The sequence below is a fragment of the Poecilia reticulata genome, chromosome 10 (genome assembly GCF_904066995.2).
Source record: "Poecilia reticulata chromosome 10, P_reticulata-male-v2, whole genome shotgun sequence".
Taxonomy (NCBI): domain Eukaryota; kingdom Metazoa; phylum Chordata; class Actinopteri; order Cyprinodontiformes; family Poeciliidae; genus Poecilia; species Poecilia reticulata.
In genome coordinates this window covers 24,353,173-24,367,676 of record NC_088839.1, presented here as the reverse complement: position 1 = coordinate 24,367,676, position 14,504 = coordinate 24,353,173, and the positions used below count along the sequence as shown (strand labels likewise).

At 38.4% G+C, this 14,504-nt stretch overlaps 1 long non-coding RNA gene across 12 annotated transcripts in view; it reads left to right on the top strand.

Annotated features, from left to right (window-relative positions):
• The first annotated feature begins 870 nt into the window (after window positions 1–870).
• Window positions 871–14,504, top strand: part of LOC103471534 (uncharacterized) — a 99,645-nt gene continuing 86,011 nt past the window's right edge. For 2 of the 12 annotated variants that reach the window (XR_001776962.2, XR_534663.3), the window contains exons 1-3: window positions 881–1,269; window positions 2,345–2,393; window positions 8,737–8,837. This is a non-coding gene — a long non-coding RNA (uncharacterized LOC103471534). Of the gene's footprint in view, window positions 1,270–1,314; window positions 1,416–1,551; window positions 1,649–2,344; window positions 2,394–8,736; window positions 8,838–14,504 lie in introns of those variants that run through there. The other 10 variants (XR_534669.3, XR_534667.3, XR_014089310.1 and 7 more) reach the window with 9 other exon arrangements.

Genomic DNA, 14,504 nt, shown 5'->3' with positions numbered 1-14,504 from the left:
CAAAAACAATCAGGAGGAACAAAGGAAACCAGAAGTTCGGATGACTTTTACTGGCCAAACCTAACTAATACGTAGCAGCATTTGTAACTCAAAAATGAATAAAAAAAAACCCCACATCTAAGTTACACAAATAACAGCCAGTCTCTTGGATGTTACTATTTCTCAAATATTGCATTCTTGTTGCCTAAGCCTGATCAAAATCTGAATAAAAGTAAAAAGTCAAAATATTATGACAGTTTGACGCAGATTGCTGTAGTTTAGAGAGACCCAGACATCAAATACTGTACAGACACCTCCACACACTTATTGGCACCACTGGTGAAGATGTGAAAAAAGGCTAAAAATAAATGAACTCTTTAATGCAGCAGAGTGGTCTGAAGCATAATGCAGTAGCTGCTTTCTGTAGCTCACAGAAAAGATTAGGCACAATTAAAGGCTTTGCAAATGTGAATTGATTAACAATTTACAGACTATGAACTTGGTTTCGACATACGATTATGCTGCAAAGGGTATGTTTTAGATAAATCATCAAAATGTCACGTCATTCTGAAACCAGACTACACCTAGAAATATAAATTAAATGAATTAAATCCTGGTGATTTAATTCAAATCACCAGGATTTGAATTAAAAATGTCCCGGAAATTTTAACGTTGCATTTTTGTGCTTACTTTTTCAGTTCTAAAATATAGTCAAAATATTTTTTAACCTAAAAAATGTCATTGTCATTATTTCTACCTGGTTTATTCATTTATTTTCACTTCAAGTTAAAAATTCACATTGATATTTTTTTGGAATTTGAGATCTAAATTTGACATTCAGTTTGAATTTTGTTTCTTAAATACACACATATTTTGACCCTTACGAGGCTCCATAGGGAAGAATTAATTTGAGTTTCTAAAGTGTTTGAATTTTGTATTTGATAAAGAATTTTTATTTTTTTTGGAGAGGGATAAACAGACATAACAAGTTCAAAGGTCAGAGAGTCTACACATTCAGGATTTGTTTTAAAGATACATGTATTTGATAAACATCTAAACAGAAAATAATTCAAAATGATCACATTTCCAATAGCTGTTTCTCCAGTTTAACTTTTAAAAAAAGAATACAACGTCCTGGTGACGTCATCACGTCACTCCCTCCCGGTGCGCTTTAATCCAGAAATAGCTTTTGTGTGAATATCAAAACCCCAGGATGGATGTGACAGCAGAGGCAGAAACACCGCGTGTGGACCCACGACGAACCGAGCCAGTTTGTGCTGAAATCAAAAAGTACGTAAAGCCTAACAGCCGTTAAAGTTCTGTACTTTTATTTTGGCAACGTTCCATACAAGGTATCCATGGTAACAGAACAACAGCTTAACCGCAATGCAGAAAAAGCGCAACTTAAATTTAGCTTTAGTCAGTAAGAAAACAAGGTAATGGCGATTGAAGTTTAAATATTTTAATTCTGTGATTGTTTAATTAATGATTAATAAAAGGAACTGTATAAATGTAAGGAGCTATGCTTCACGAACGGTGAAAACGAGTGTAATTTTTATTTTTCTTGTTTAGCTCTTACGGTAGTCGATGAAGCACAAGGATGACTTTAACAAATCATTTTACCATCAGCTGCGGCCTTCTCAGAGTTGACTGAATGCTACAAAGTAAGGTACTTTACTGTAGGATTACGTCCCAGATGGTGACGGCTCCTCCATGCACTTTCCTCAGGGTGGATGGATAGGAAGTGGGTCAAGGCTTACAATGGGCCACACTTAAGACTGACTGAATACAACTCATTTTAGCAAAACCAGTTGGTGTAGCTTTTAGCTGGGTCTCAAATGTGTATTAGGAAAATCAACACATATAGGGATGATTTGGGTCCCGCCTTTTCCATCCACTGGGTGACCATGGGTCTGTCAAGTAAGCAATAAGTCAATTAATCACATGATCAATTAAAAGAAACTCAATAATTTTCATTTGCTTGATTTATCGTTTTCTCATTTTACCGAAAACTGGATGATAAAAGTCTCCAGCCTGGTATTTTGTTGTCCTGTTTTTGGAAAGATAATTAACACAGACTTCATAATTCATTTTATTTGTTGTTGTTTCTGTTGTTTTCTTCATTTATTCTGGATATTTCAAATGTCTTCCAGCTCCAGTGTTTAAATGTTTATTAGAATTTAAAGCTTATTGAGCCTCCAGAATGTGTTCTTGCATTATTCTGCCAGTTATATTACTTGAAAATGGCCTCAAAGCAACAACATTATCATTTATCGCAAAAAGTTCTGGAACAATTTATGGTCCAGCTAAATCTGTAATCGTGACAGCCCTGCCTGACCGTCCAATCCTCTGCTCTTCTTTTCAGTCCATTGGGGCCATGCGTGCAAATTTTGACTGGAAATGTGGTGAATGGGGTACGTATTATCTAAATGTAGTTTTTTTTTTGTCTCAGTAAGCCTAAAATGAACATACAGTATGACATCAAACGCACTACATGCTTGTCAGTGCCACCTAAAGACCGTCTACTTGTAGATTATTTTTATTACAGGCAGCCGAGTAATTAAATTAAACTTAATTAGTGATACTGTCTGTTTGTGAGACAATTGACAAATCTCCTGTGCTGACTTGTCCTTTGAGTGGGAACTTGTACGTAATTAAGTATCTCTGTGATGAAGATGTGCAGAGGAGCTATGAATCACATCATGTTAGCTGCCATTGATGAGGCTCAGGGTGAAGCATGGTGAAGCATCAAACGCTCGTTTATAAAAATGAAAGTAAATGGGCACATAAAGGCCAGGTTGATTGTGTGAGTTTTGAATGACTGATGCATGCATAATGAAATCCTGAGCAAATGTAAATCTTTCCATGTATTCACATAATCATCCATCAATCCACTTGTTTTCAGTGGCTGTTTATCCTTGTGCCTATTTACTTTCTGCATTATGTGAGCATAATAAAACAACCCTGGGCGTATTTAAATATTTGTGCCACATTTTTCACATTATAGCTGAAAAGCGTGGTGAACACCAACTGCTTTTCTGTTTGTTTGTTTTTTTTTTTATTCAATGTTGATGAAGTGCCAGACAGCGGATGATATTTTGGTAGCAATATCATACAATATGCGATTAAAAAATATCATTAATTATTAACAGTTTGCAAGCATCTAAATGGATGCTTTTGAAATATGAATTAGCAGTTCATGAATGTTTGGAGGGAGATAGATGAAGCAGGTGGTAATCAATATGCACATCTTCCTGGCACCTAAAGCTAATAAAGATCTGTCAGCAGGAGCCAGACAGTGTGGCGCAGAGCCTGTGTTTAGGGGGGGGATTCTCCACTAATTGTTGATGTGGTTTTGCAATTAGACTTATTGCGCGTGCGGTTTGTGTTAAAGCCATATTGGTGCTACCCGCGAGTGATTTTTCAGACTGTAATGCGGATGCAGCTATCGTACATCATCAAGATGTCATCCGAGTTATAAAGCATCCGATTCACTTCCAAAAAGCGCAACCTTCTGTTGAAACGCAGGCAGGAACCAAAGGGAAAGTACTGCGCTAAGAATGTTCTATGAAATGAAGATCGTAATTGTCTGTTTTATGGTTTTTTGCATCATGTACGCTGCCTCAAGCTCCCTGTTTTAGCCTGGCTGTCAGTGCGATCACACCGAAACTGCAGCGGCAGACATTTCACTTTGAAAGGATTATTAATGAAATCTTGGTCTTTACACAGTGTTTCACTCTTACACTGGAAGAAGTTCTCTCTCCCTCCAAGTGACTGTTAGAGCAGCTGAGTGGACTGGGAGAGAGAATAATTGTCACAAGAGCTTTCCAGCTTTAGGAGTCATCTTAAACTGCCGCGGTCACACTTTAAATCCTCTGGGATTATTGTGTGTTTGGTTGAGACATGCACTTGGATTTTTTGGCAAGCATATCACATGAAATCAAAGCTGAACTCCGTTGCTCTTCAAATCCTGGCTGTGGAGACCAAGTGTTATATAACCACTAAGAAATTAAAAAGGTCAAGAAATGTGCTTCAGGCATGGTCATGATTTGAACAACTCGGAAAACAAGGACTAATCAAACAAAAGCTGTGTTTCACTAAAACAGGGCACTGAAGTGATTATAAACTCCGCCATGCGTAACTAATCATTTAAATCTGATTAGTAAAGTGTCTTTGCTAACTAGCAAGTAATTTATTGCCATATTACATACACATGTCAGTTTGTTAGGTATATCTTTGTCAGTATGAGGTTGGATCCCAATGTGTCTTCTGTTTTTTGTGGCAGATCTTAGTTAAACAAGTGAAAATAGTATTTCAATAATCCAGCCGAGCCAAACTCATGGCCTGCGTGCCAAATTTGCTGCCAACTCAGCAACTTTCTTGCTGTATTTAGCAACATTTCAGGCAAAAAAAAATTGGCATTGGCCAAAATCAGAATCGACAGATCACGTTTTTTAAACATCGGTAATCTGCGATCGGCCTAAAAACTGCAATCGGTGCACCCATAAATATATACACAGTTATGCCACAAACATCCAGCGACTTCTTACTCAGAAACACACGTGGGCACACCCATTCAACTGAACGCAGCAAAGTTCTCAAAAGAAAATTTTCATTTTTGTTGCTGGAAATGAACTAAAATATTTTATAGACCAACAAAATCTAAATTAATTGTCCTAAAAAGGTCAATAACCCTAAACATGAAGACAAATGCTATACTAATGTTGGTTTCATCAACAATATTGTTTGTTAAATTTATTGTTGTGGACAAATAATTCACAATAACATTAGTTTTGCATTTTTGATTAGAGAGAAACTGCTTATTTTGACCCCCAACATTGACTAATTTGGACCTTGGTGCAAAACGTTTGGACACCTCTCACCAGTGGAATGAAACTAACATGCCTGTTGTCGGACCATAGCATCATTTAAAGTGTTGCTCATCCTTGAACTGTGATGTACACACCTTCATCTGACCAAACGTGCCAAACTGCGGGCTCTGCCCTCCTCCTATCACCCTGAGACGGCTCTGGAGGGTTGAGAAGTATGACCCATAATGCATCACCTCCTGCCTTTGGCCATCTGGTGCCGAGTACGACCTGAGCGAAGTGACGGTTTGTTATAACCATCACAGCACATGGGTATCAGTCTCTTCTGGCTCTCTAGGAAATTGACTCATTAGCTCAGTGCTGACTGGCTGAGGATGCATTATTCATGTGGTGGGAAGGGCGGGGCTGAGTCTGTCTGCTTGTGTGGTTGAGAGGAGATGTCGCAGGTGGCTGGAGGTCCTCTGGAGAGGTTGATGCGTGATGGACAAGGGAGAAGACGGCCTCTTCACTAAGACATCAGACAGATGTTGGGTCGATTTAGTACATCCAGACACACTTGTGTGAAAAGTTGTGGGTGGCTGAGCATGCAAAAACTTCAGCTGCTGCTTAAAGTCTCAGTTACAGGTGCACTGGATAGATAAGAAAGGAAGTAATATGGAGGAAAAGCTTTTAGAAATGTAACCCATACAAAGTCAAAGTTATCAAGCCCTAGAGAGACTCTTTTTCCTTTAAAGCCTTTCTCTCCTCATCTTTATTCCTCCTCGTTTAAACAAATATTTCCATAGTTTGAGGAATTGTTTTGATCTCTTTCCAAGGGTCAGATTATAAAATCAATACCACTCTCATATTCATTGCTCCAGCCTGATGTGAATTTAAAACCACAAGCTTTGGTCCATCCAAATATAATAACATTTCTGTACTACAACCTCAAAATCTTACATGTTAATTTGTTGTCCTGTTAGCCTAATCTATAAGAGGGGAGCATAAGAAAGATGATGCACTTTGCTAAATGGGGTTATGTGTCAGACCATTTGTTGGCCAGCAGAGGCAAACATTTGTTAAATCAGTAAGTAGGGTCATTGTTATCCGTGTGGTCTTGGACCAGGCAGAAATCTGGATAAATTTCATTGTTTTTGGCAAGGAGTCGCAGGATGATGGGTTGTGCCTGAAGTCTGGTGGAAGCAGTGACGGATGATAATGGGGCACTCTAGTGATTGAATCTGGCATCAAAAACTGAACACAGCGTCATGATCTGAACAATATACACTTTTAAAGCAACAATTCACAAACATTATGTGTTTGGTGTTTTGCCAGTGGGCTTTGGAAATGGTTGAACGTATCAAATATAGCCCCTCTAGTAAAGGTCGGCATAAATAACAGCAACATTTCTGTTTGTCATACAGAAACGTAGCAGAGAACAGAAATAGCAAACAATAAAGGCATTTTTTATTTGCCTTATTTTTCAATGCTTTATCGCAATGGGGTCTTTCAGAGAAAATATTCCATCATTCCTGTTTTGTTTGTTTTAAGATATATTTTAAACTGATGGCCTTTGTTAAACAGTGAGTATGGAGAAAACAGGGGAAGACATGATGCTGCAGCAAGTGGCCAGAGATTAAACCAAGTTAACGACTATAATCTCTGCATCACTTTTCTACATATCTGTCTGATTCTGGAGCATGAGCAGTTTTACATCCAGCTCAACTGGACTGCCACATTTCTTTGGCCTTTTCACACTGCAGCCTGAAGTGACCCAATTCCAATTTTTTGGCAATTCCGATTTTTTTGCCGGGGTCGTTCACACTGCCAGTGAATGCGACCTGTATGCGTTCTGCAGTGTAAACGGGCAAACGACCTGAAAGTGTCCCGCATGCACAGCAGAGGGCGCAATAGCGTCAGCGTTCTGCCAACCGCCATAAAAAGAAGAAGTGCTCAGTGTTTTCATGGTTGTTGTTTTTCTTCCCGCTTGCGCGTATCAGGATACAGAATAGAGAGATTTGTTGAGAATCAGTGATGTTCAGTTCGGATGAATGCGACCTGGACGTTAGGTCGGCTCTTAAGTGTCGACGTTAGGTCGACTCTTAAGACTGACTGAATACAACTCATTTTAGCAAAACCAGTTGGTGTAGCTTTTAGCTGGGTCTCAAATGTGTATTAGGAAAATCAACACATATAGGGATGATTTGGGTCCCGCCTTTTCCATCCACTGGGTGACCATAGGTCTGTCAAGTAAGCAATAAGTCAATTAATCACATGATAAATTAAAAGAAACTCAATAATTTTCATTTGCTTGATTTATCGTTTTCTCATTTTACCGAAAACTGGATGATAAAAGTCTCCAGTCTGGTATTTTGTTATCCTGTTTTTGGAAAGATAATTAACACAGACTTCATAATTCATTTTATTTGTTGTTGTTTCTGTTGTTTTCTTCATTTATTCGGGATATTTCAAATGTCTTCCAGCTCCAGTGTTTAAATGTTCATTAGAATTTAAAGTTTATTGAGCCTCCAGAATGTGTTCTTGCATTATTCTGCCAGTTATATTACTTGAAATATAACTTTTAAAAGGTTTAGCTTTTAAAAGCTAAAAGGTTTAGCTTTTAATTTCTTGAAACATTGGTGTGTGTTGCAATATACTTAATTAAGAGATATTAAAGTACAAAATTGTATATTTTTACTTTCATGTACCAACAGGTTTAAAATAGCAACCAAGTAAAGTTGAGGTTGGGTCTTACTGCTTGACTGGTCATTCTTGTCCAAGTTGTTCAACATGTTCAGCACAGATCAACCAGCTCTGTTCGGTTTATTTTTCCACTGCATGTGGCTCTAAATGGATAATGTTTTTGTTGGTAAATGTTTTTGTTTTTCGGTCTGAGATCATCTCACCACTGCAGACTTTTTATTGGCTTGAATTATCAGTTATGAGCATAAACAACATGGATTTACCAACATGTTTCCTTGTTTTTTTTGTAAAACCCACTTGAAAACTGAGCACAATATTTACAACTTTAATGGTGAAAATCTCACTTGTGTGCATGACAACAATCAACAGAGGTACATTAAAACTCAAGTGTGGCTCCACAAAGCCGTCTGTTCTCCTCCGCTGGCCAGAGTTGAGCTTGGTAGCTCAGTCATTTTAATCATTCCCAAAAGATTTTTTAACCCTGCTGTACTCAAAGCCTGTCAAAAATACTCCTAAATGTACATTATTTTCAAAAATGTTACCTACGTAAATGTAAGAAGTTACTACCCAAGTCTGCATTTAAACCATACCGAAATGTCAAAGTAAATTGCATTAATGTATAATTGAAGCTGTATTAACTTGGGATTCATTATCTATTTTCTATGGATCTTGTTTTATCCTTATGGGGTTAAAACCAGTGGCCCAGGGAGGACAGGTGCCTGATAGATATAATTTACTTCTGGATTCAGCCGCATACAAACAGAGCCACAATAATCAGGTCAAAGCACCATAAAGCGAACATCACCCAACCCTAAATCTACTGAGAATGACCTCAGCACTAATGAGCACAGCTTTCAGTCTCTTGGTGTGCAAAGCTGGTGGAGCAGAACTGGAAAAAAAATCACAGTTGTTATTCCTCAAAAGGTGGTTCTGTGTTAAATCAGTGGGATGGATATACATTTGCACAACATTTCTGAAAACCATACATATGTTTCCTCCCATTTTGCAAATATTTACTACCATTTGATTCTATGATGCAAAATATGTGGCTTCAAAGGCATGATAAATGTGATATAAAATATGTTTTTATGAATAACGGTGCAATAGTAAAGAAGTCCACTCTAGTAGAAAAACAACAACAGGCCAGCTGCGAATCAATGCATAAAGCAGAGGATTGATAGTGTTTTTAGGAAACCTTTTTATGTATTTGTGGATGAAATTCACGTGGATTTCTGCAACTCTGCAGGTAACTTCTGATGAAGAGTCGGTCAGCACACGTCTACAGTCCTGACCTGATGCTACAGGCTCACAGAGAAACTCTGCAGGCAGGTTAAAACAACACAGCAGGTTCGTGTCTGCAGTCTCCACAGCTTTACCGAGGGGCCAGCGCTGAAGACTAGCAACCTAGTTTCAAATGAAACGGGAAGAATCTCCTCCCAGAACAACTGCAGAGATACAAACAGCAACATGAAGCCGACACCAGACTCTGGGAAAGTTAAAAATGTTTGGTGTTTATGGGTGCACGCAGAAACAACTGCTTTAAGACGTGAAAGGAAGCCGTATGCGCTTTCTAGCTGTACTGTTAAAATGCTTACATTTATCTGGCGCTTTTTTTTTGTTTTAATGTTGTAAAAGTTATGGCCACAGATTTTCAGAAAACTTACTTTTTTTGCAAACTTACTTATTCCTTCAGTTTTTACGGTGGAAATTTGCTTTGAGGCTACACAGCAATTAAGAGTGAGCAGATATTTGTGAAGTCAAAGTAGATCAAAATTAACCTAATAAAAAAACTTGTTTGCAGTGTTTTATCTCTGCCTCAAGATCATCAGTTAGACTCCATTCAGTAATTTGATCAGGGGACAGTGCCAGTGGAAATTAGAGGTGTTTATTTTGCCCAACGTCATCACACTTCCACCTCTGTACCTCACTGAAAAGACTAAACCAGAAAGAAATTGTTATTGACATGCAGGATAATGGCTTCCCAGTAAAAGATATTGTTGTTGCCAAGTTTGCGTCCCTATCAGCTGTTAGATTATGAAGAGCTCTGAGGAAAAATGTTCAGTTTTTGGAACGGAAGCATCAATGTGGCCAAGGAAGGAAGACCAGGAAGTTAGACGAAAATATATGAAACTTATTAAATGTTTATCAATTAATTTCTTTTACTTAAATAAATATTTAACACCAACTAAAACATTTGGTGTCAAAACTTTAGGCTGCAGTTGTACATTACTTATCAGGATGCATGATGGCGTTGATATTAGCAGGATAGCCTTGCAGCAAGACAGCCTTTGGTTTAAATTCCTGTCTTTGTGGATTTCGCCCGTACATTCATGTTTTTCCCTCAAGTACTACATCTACAATCAACCAAAACCAATGTAGATTCGTTTGATAAAGTTTTAATTTTGGACGGCCAAACTTTCCAGGCTGGCCTTTCTCTTGCCTGCTGACCACTGGACATAGTCCCACTAAGATTTCACAACCCTGCATAGAAAATGGATGAATGGATTTCAAACAACTTTTCTGTGTCTCTTCCTCCTTGCGTGTAGAGAAAATTTCTGCTTTCTTCCAGAAATGCAGAAATCGGCCCGTCACAAGCTGCTGATGAAGCCATAAATCCTCCTGTGGTTTATTCACATTAAAACCATCTGGCTGAAAAGTGCCCTCTGCAAACATTTCATGAAGCTGCATTTCAAAAGTTCACTTGAAATTTGCTCTACAAAAGATGCGTGGAGACAACCGAAATGACGCACGAAACAAGAAAGTAATCGTGTGTGAAAGCTTCAGATGTCCGCCGTAGTCATGGTCAGTTTAGCCATGTCCTCATTCTTTAGCAGGTTTTATGCTCGGGTCTGTCGCCACCGTATAATTGCTAATCAATGTATTGATTGATAAAATTTATATAGTCCCATTACAATTTCAACACTACAGAAATTTTATTTGCTTTTAGAAAGACACCGTAGTGTGACCAATCTACTTTTATTGCGGCAATAAAATGTGCCATTATATATTGAAAGCCACGTCACAACAGAGAAGGTTTAGGAGTTCAGTTTGGGTCTTCAATAGAGTGTGCTGTAAAAATACAACTCTGTTGTGAGTGCAAAGCCAATTAAGATATCCCGACTGTGTGTGTGCGTGCGTGTGCGTGCGTGTGTGTGGGGGTGTGCGTGTGCGTGCGTGTGTGTGGGGGTGGGTGGGAGGATGAGTATTTTACTGTGCATCTGTACAATAATAGTACCCTTGAGGGGGGCTGTCTTAATAACACGACGATGTAATCTCCAGTAGATGCTCCCTGAATTACAATAGCTTCGTGTCTGCTTGTGTGTGCATTCATTTCAACTTTCAAACAAACCGTCGGGAGTGAAAATCTAAAAAGCAAACATAAATAACCTCCGAATTAAAAGCAGTTGTCTTTGAAGAGTAATTGCAGCAGCCTAAAACTTTAAATCCAAGACGCGCGGACATGCCGTACCTGCCACTTGTTGACAAACATGTAGGTCTTACTGTATGCCTCACACAGAGTCGCTGCTGGGAGGAGGAGGAGATTTAGCTGATAATCAACAGCTTTGAGATTAGGCTGGATCATTGGCATTGAGTGGATAAGAAGAATTTACTGTATAAGACAAAGCTGTGAGCTTCGGGAATCAGCTGTCAAAGACTTTGTCCAGCAGATGACAAAATCATGCTGAGAGTCATGTTTTCGCCTTATGCAGCCATGGCCAGTCTTTGACATTTGCAGCATCGATTAGGCTCTGAGGGGGGAACTGCATTGTCTAAGTTGACAGGAGCCGAACAAGCAAACAAAAGCTTATACAAAAGCAAAGAAATATATCTGCTTCTCCTCAACATCCCATCCTTCTGCTGAATTGTACCCTTGATTTGTGCCGGCTGGCTCAACTTAGCTCAGGGGCTTTATTAGCTTCTAATAGGTATGTCATTTGAAAGTGACAAATCTGACAGCCATTTTACCCAGGGTGTACGGTGCCGCTCCTGCTGCTGCTTTAATAGAGCCATTGGTCTGTTTCCCGCAGAAAAGACAGAAGGCGCTGGAGGAGCCTTGTCTTTTTGTTGTTTTTTCCTGCTGACTCAATGTGCGCTGCAGCACAAAGCCTTTGTCCCACCATGTGGGGGATTGCAAGGCGTTCTGAACACTGTGCTGTGAGAAGGCAAGGGGTTGATGCTTTAGTTGCAAATCCCAAAAACAGAACCGGGTCCCCCTCCCTCCCTCCTTCTACTGTGTTCTGCCTGCTGGCAATATGACAGAGCTGAACAGAATATGCAAGTTTCTGGTGATGTGCTTTAGAGAACGAGATGATCTGATAAAGGCAGAAAAAAAAATCTCTCTCTATATAGGGGCCTATGGTACAGACTTGAATGATGAAGTTTCTTTGCATCTCCATCTCTCATTGTGATGATGGCGACCTGTATTTGCATATGCATGCATTGCTTCCCTTTTCTTCTCCTTTTTCTTGGAGAGCTTGTGTCTGGAGTTCTCCTGCAATGGGAATAAATAGTGATGTGAGCTGAAAATCTACTGCAAGCCTAAATCTGTCACCGCAGAACATCTATGATTTTTATTCATTCCCACAATTACATTCTGCACATTCAGCTGGTGGCGACTTGTTGAATTATTCCCAGTTCTCTTTGTTGCATTATTATTATTAGCTATATCTTATTCTCCTCAGCTGAAAACTGAAACAATGCATTTTCCCCTCGGGGACCATTAAAGTTTAATCTACACTGAATAAAAAAAAAAATCTACAACTTGAAATTATTCTGCCCTAGTAGTTATAACTCTCTGTTGGACCAACCTATATTTCTACAGAAATAAAATAACCAGAGCCCCTTTACCACATAAAATATAAATATATTCTGCATGAGGTATTTCTTACACTCACTAATTGTCAGATTTATAAACTTCAGTATATTCCACCGCGTTTTCGCTTCTGAAATTCATGTTAGCGTTGCAAACTTTAAGGGGTGTATCTCATAATCTTTTACAACTTTTCCTTTTTTAGCTGTGTTCAAGCCTGTAACTCACAAGAGCTAGATTCATTTTCATGTCTGAAAACAAGAAGTATGTACAAACGTAAAAAAGGAAGAAGAAAAAAAGACAACAAGCCAGTTGATAACGCTGCCAAAAGTTACTAAAAAGTGAAGTTTGGAACATCCAAACTGGACATTTATGTATACTACAATGACCGGGAGGATAGCAGTAAAGACAGTCTCCTACTCCATCAAGAGGTAATAAAGACTTTATATGGCTTTTAGACAGGAGGAGAAATGCAGTTTGAAAGCAGTAGCGTGGAAACCTAAAAAAGGTGAACTCAGACTTAAAGCAATCTTTGGTTTTGATTCGGATCTGACCAACTTTGTTATTTTGGTGCAAATTGATGTTAAATTGTCTAAAACTCAAAGTTCTGCATGTTAATCCCTCCATGTTTTATCAAAAATGAATCTGTAAAAAATGTTTCTGCCTGTTGTGCCACTCAAACTGTTTTAAGGCTGATGGAGATTTTTCTAATATGTTTGTTGCTTAAAGGTATAAGCTAATGCTACATACAGTTTAAGAAGAGAAGTTAAGATCTCATATGCAGACTCTGGTCATAGACTTACCTATCAATAATAATCTATATTTCCATTACAAATGGGTGCAAAACTTTGTAGCCATTTTCTTAATGTCTAAAAACTGAAATATTGCAATTGTATTAGAAAAGCAATTAAAATATGAACGAAGATAAGTTTGTTCACGCGATATGTCTTTAAAAAACATCATCCTCTTACTACTTCCTGTCGTCTTCTTTGTCTTTTCTAGCAGTAGTAACATCCTGTTGTTGATCACATGTCAATGTCAAATTTATTTATATAGCACTTTAGACTCGTGTGACACAAAGAAACTGTTTCCACTGCAGTTTTGAGAAATATATTAATTTTGATAAAGCTGAAAAACCACTTCAAAAAAATATATAAAAAAATTGTATCAAAATTGTATAAAATTTTTTTAGCTTTTTCGAAATTGCTGCATTTCCATTAAGCACATTTATTTTCGTAATTCCAATTTGGGTAGTTATATTGTCAATGGAAACGGAGCTACAGATAAACATACAGGAAAAAGTCAAGTCAGTTTATACGGCACATTTCAGAAACGGTCAATTATTTCACAGACTCCAAGAGGAAAGTGGATTTGTTGCAGCAAGAGGCCACAAAGTCAGTGGTCTGACTGCTGACTCCCTGCTTATTTCTCAGCTTTAGATTTCTCTTTTCTTTAAATCTAAAATCCCAACAGACATAATGCTGCTCTGCAGTGAAACCCAAGCTGGAGGCAGAGATATGAATAACAGACTTTAATGAAAATAAATTCAAAAACTTGCAGGCGGTTAAGAAGGAGGCGATGGCAGAGAGACGGGAACATCCAGCTCAGAGTTACAGAAAGTGAGAAGCTTAAATACGGAGGAGCTTGATTACTAGACGGGTAACAGGCGGTTGATTGGGAACAAGGTGCAAAGTGAAGGAAACTTGTGAACTTGAGGGGAAACTGAGGAGAACATAAACAATTAACCAAGGTGAAACACTAATCTAAGGAAAAGCAAAGATAAACTAAGCTGAAAACAACAGAATGAACTAATAAGCGAGATCTACGTCGAGCACGAGTAAGCAGGAGAATAATCAAAAAAGCAAACACAGAGAAACCCAAACAACGCGGAATCATGACAAATAGCTTTATAATCATGAGCCTAAAGTGAGAAACTGTTTTTGTGGCTGAAACAGCAAACACACTGTTGTTTACTGCAGAGAGGATTTGCAGTAAAAAGGCTCTACATAAGTTTTTACATCACTAATAAGTGGCCACATGACCGTTTGACATATTTCCCTTAATAAAGCAGCTTTTTTTTATGCAAGAAAACAATCTGTTCTCCGTTTACGGTGGTAGGACTCCAGGCATGCGCTGTTACATTATGTCATCATCCATATTTGCATGTTCACATCTTGTCTTCAGAGTGTGACTCATAATATCAA